At 33.6% G+C, this 4,756-nt stretch overlaps 1 protein-coding gene and 1 pseudogene across 1 annotated transcript in view; one reads left to right on the top strand and one right to left on the bottom strand.

Moving 5' to 3' along the window:
- Positions 1-642, bottom strand: part of LOC108366903 (fructose-1,6-bisphosphatase isozyme 2-like) — a 56,355-nt pseudogene extending 55,713 nt beyond the window's left edge.
- A 3,460-nt stretch (positions 643-4,102) lies between these two features.
- Positions 4,103-4,756, top strand: part of LOC108366905 (uncharacterized) — a 13,588-nt gene continuing 12,934 nt past the window's right edge. The window contains exon 1 of the mRNA XM_017621392.1: positions 4,103-4,214. The gene's annotated coding sequence lies outside the window, so the exon portion shown is untranslated. The remainder of the gene's footprint in view (positions 4,215-4,756) is intronic.

The raw sequence follows: 4,756 nt of genomic DNA, 5'->3' as shown, positions 1-4,756 counted from the left end.
TATTTTTTACTTTCTATGCTATATTTCTTTTATTTGCCAAATTTAATATTTTTTGTTATCTATTTGTATTTTATATCATAGGTATATATTTAATTTCTTCTATACTTTTTTTTTTCCTTTTTTATTTTACTCAAAATACATTTTCCCTAATAAGATTGATCAAAATAATTCGAAAATAATGTGGAAATTACTTTCACTTTTCCTTCTCACTGATAAATGTGAAAAACACTAGCGTTGCGAGTATGTATTTACGTACATACAGATGTATGTATATGCATAGATATGTACATATCTGGAACTAAATGTTTTGCTATGCACTCGACTGATGTAAGACTTCACTAAACTTTTTGCACCCAATTATTTCACCTTTTTTATTCGTAAGTACCGGCTTATGATGTTGAACAGATTTAGAAAATGTTGTTTGTTATTTTTTTTTTTTTAATCTGGTGGACTTACATTTAAATTATGACCACGTTCGGCTTTTAAAAGAAAAAAATATATATATTTATTTTTTTAGCAACTACTGACTAAAAGTTGCAACTGGCACTGCCTGCTTATCCACTTAGCTACTATTTGCGTTCACTGCGCACGAACTTTATTTTGAGACTGAAACGTTTGAATGCCGAAAACGAAGTGTGGAAAAATCGAGGCAAAATTATATTAATATATACATAAATAAAGACAAATGTTTATATGCATGGACATGAGTAAATGTGTAGTTATTCTGCGGGAGCGTATATATATATGAGTACATTTGTATTAAAAGTTTCTTTTTCGATTTTTGTTTTGTGATAACTTGTTGAGCTCCACGCAGTGATAGCACAGACCACAGACCACAGACAAAAAAAAAAATATGTAAATAATAAAATANTGAATATCATTGTTATCTTTACAAGTTAATATTTATAATTATTTCACTCTGTAATGTATCACACATACTTAAATATTCTAAATCTTTTTATCTCAACTGTCTGTAAGAAAAAATTTTTCTGTAGACTAAATAAATAAATAAATAAATAAATAAATAAAAACAAACTGATAGTTTATACATAAACATACATACAGACTATATATATAACAAACACACACACAAACTTTATCAGTACCAAATACCCTGTAGGAAAACTTAGGGCTATGACAAATTTTAAATTTTATACGGGGACATAACTATTATGTACATATATGAGAAAATAACAAAAGCTAATCAATTTAAGTGTAATGTGGTATTGGCGGGTAATCTGGTACACTCGCTTATTTCCCAAACTGTTTGCTATGTGAGAAAACCTTTTACATTACAAGTAATTTTTAAGTAAAAAACAAAAGCGATTTCAACTCTCATAAAAAAAAATTTAGGTGTACCGCGAATTTCTTCACCAATTATCCGATCTAAACAAAATTAGTATGAGACCACCTGTGCCCTTCCTCAAAAAAAAAGAATAATAGAAATAGTTTAACGTGGTCCAAAGTTATGCGGTAACATACATACATGTAAAAAAGAAAAAAAAAATATTCCGACGAATTGATAACCTTCTTCCTGTTTGTGAAGTCGGTTAATTATAAATGGAAAAAAAGGTAAAGGTTTGATTTAATTGCTAAAAGAAATATTTTTCCAAAATTGGAATTTTTTAAGGTTCTTTTTAAGAAACAAAAACAAATATGGTTTGGCATAACTACGATGACCATATTAACCAACGTAAAATAAAGGACATTTTTTTTTCAAATGAGTTGGGAATACGTACATACAACTTGTATGAGAAAAGTACCGTACCCATATCGTAATTTAAATCAAATATTTACCAGTTAATTATATCATTTAATTGTACAAGTTCCCCTGCTGTAGCGAAAAATTAAACCAAATTCTTTTCAAGGACTGCACGACGAATACCGGAACACAGTGGCTCAAAATATTTTTTTCAAAAACCAAAAAAAAAAATTTTTTGTTGGTCAAATTTTTTTTATAACATTTCAAAATTTTTTCGTGTATTTTTTTTGATTGTTTGGAAGAACCATACCATTGTTTTCAACTAGTGTGTTTTTATGCATTATTTATTAACTGGAACAGGATAATACATTTTCTTCAAAATTGCTTCTTTATCTGCATATTGCACTAAAAAATTTAATATATTCAAATGAAAGTTCAGAAATCACGCTCAACTAGTCTCTTGCAAATATCGTAAGCTTTCATAAAAAAATAATCAAATTAATTAAAAAATTAAGGCTCCAGTGAATTACGAACAATAAATGCCAGTTTTGAACCACTCTGCATCAGGGGGTTTATTGTTCTCTTTCAGTGGAACTGGAAACTCAGCGTACAACACGATCCTGGGCACAACTTTCACTATGTTTTATAGATTGTACAAAGATTACCGATTAAATAGAACCCCTTAAGTGGGGTGCGAAACAAACTGGCGCAGGTTTCCATTATATTTTATGAGGGACATTCTGCGTTTAAAAATTTACCTCTGAAAAATGCAGAGCCGATTTAAAGGACAGTTTAAGAAATAATGTACACAACGCGTCTTTTATTTTTAAAAAAATTATAAAGGACAGGGGTTACCGTAGGCATAACGCAGAAAGAAATAAACGAATTAAATTCATATTAGAACCAGACACTAACAAATGTATATTCTATCCATTTATTATTGTGGCGAATACTGCGGCAACACAAAGCGAACAACGAGAAATAAGCAGAATGTTCGAGGAATGACGTAGAATGTTCCACAAAGAGAAAGGTCAAGTTGGATGAACACTGCGAACAGCGAGAGAAAGAGAATGAGAACTTCAGAATGTTCTAGGTTGCCATAAGTGCCAGCGCAGGTATATAAGGGCGCCGCCCAGCGAGGTGAGTTAGTTAGGAGTTACAAGTCAGCAAGCTACAAGTAAAGTGAGCGGAGAGTGAGTTGCGAATAAGCAAGCTAAAGTTTAATTGTGTTAACAAGTAGTAAAGCGTTGTTTTGCTTTAACAAGTATTGTAAAGTGTTTTTACTGTATTAGCAAGTATTGTAAATTATTGTTGTACAATAAAGTTAATTGTACTACAATTTGGTCATCGTTAGCATTTATTTAACAATCCAGCATACGAACCGAGAGATTTGGGAAATCCGGACGAGGTTTCAAGGATAATCGTAACATTATTATTACATAAAAGCAAAGGGGCTAATGTGGTACACTTCTGATATTCATTGTTAAATAACATAGTTATTTGAAACTAAATAGTTTGCCGTTTTAGGTTATGTTGGGTTGGGTTATCCTGGCTGCCCTCATCTCGCACAGGAAAAATGCACACTTAGGCCACGTTGTGATGCCATATTAGAGACTTGTTATTGCTCCTCTTACCTTAGAAATGGAACCACTTCGTAGCTCTGATAAATTGCAGAAAGTCGTGGATATTGCCTGAATCCAGTTCAGCCAGACATTCAAAAGAATATTGAAGGAACGAGCGTCAACGCCCCCTAGCCAAAGCGAGACAGTGGTATAGATAAATAGTGTTCTACGCTTTCGATTTGTTCCTTATTATGGCAGCTACGACAGTAGTCCTTTGACTGCAAACCATTCTAGCAGCGTGGGTTCCCTCAGGCAACGTCGGTGAGAACACCAAATACATGTCGGAGCGGTGGTCGCTCCAAGCGGAGGAGAGGACGAGATCTACGCTTATCCAGCTAAGGCCAGATATGTCTTGCTATCCTGCACGTAGGCTCCGCGGATCAACTTGCAGGAAGCTAGCGGAATGCCCGCATTACGAGCTGTACTGATTGCAAACAGTAAGGCCCCTTTCCTTGCTGGGTTATTTGCAACACAGTTGTGCGGTATGTCTTTATGGCCTTAATGACAGATAACCAAACTTTCCAAATATGGCGAAGATATGTGCCTTTCCATCTGTCTTTTTCTATACCAACTATATGAATTGATAAAACTTTGATTGCGTTTTCCCACAAAATTGAAATTTTGAAATACTCCTTATGTTATTAAATGTGTGATACGTAGTTAAAGAAAATCATCCCTCTGCAGCTGAAAAAAAGTTTCCCACTTTTATCCAATAAAATACTACGAGAGAAAAATAAATACGCGAAACTTCTTACTTCAGCCTAGAGGGTATGTTGTGCACTATGCATCTCTCCGGTGTTCTCTTGCTCGCATTGTGTGATTTGTTTATTTTCTGATAAGTAGCCAAACCAGCTTCAAGTTTTATCGAATGAATAGCAAACGTATCAGTGGTAAAAAAGAACCTACGATAAAAGAGTGTGAGAAAAAGGTGTGAACTTGTGGATAAACCGGTCTGCGGTCTGCTGGCTTCCTACTAATTAAAAGCTAATGTCAACCAAACCGGGATAAGCTCTGGATACTAGGAGCCGGTTACTCAATATCTGGATAACACCAACTACAGGTTAAACATCGTTATCGACGTTAACGACTCCCTGTTGTATGCATGGAGTGGAAGACGTCGATAACGATGTTAAACCGCAAATTATGTTAACCAGACATTAAGGGCCAGTTTAAACTTAGTTTAAGTACACTGAGTTTAAATTGAACGGCTGGCTGGCATTTGATTGGCTGATCTCAGTGATCAGTGATTCAAACAAGTTACAACGTGCTGATTTTTTTTTAAATATGCATAATGTTTTTCGAGTTAAATTTTTTTTTCAATAAACCAAAACCATATAAACTGCACATCAAATTTTATATTTTCATCAAAGTTTCAACTTTTAAATAAGAAACTTTAAAAAAGAAGCAAACGCAGTTTTAGCCGGTTGAAACT

Source organism: Rhagoletis zephyria, unplaced genomic scaffold (genome assembly GCF_001687245.7).
Source record: "Rhagoletis zephyria isolate East Lansing unplaced genomic scaffold, Rhagoletis_zephyria_1.1 Rzeph_scaffold_02442, whole genome shotgun sequence".
In the NCBI taxonomy this organism is placed as follows: domain Eukaryota; kingdom Metazoa; phylum Arthropoda; class Insecta; order Diptera; family Tephritidae; genus Rhagoletis; species Rhagoletis zephyria.
Note: the sequence above shows the minus strand (reverse complement) of the source record. Positions and strands in the feature narration are given on the sequence as shown.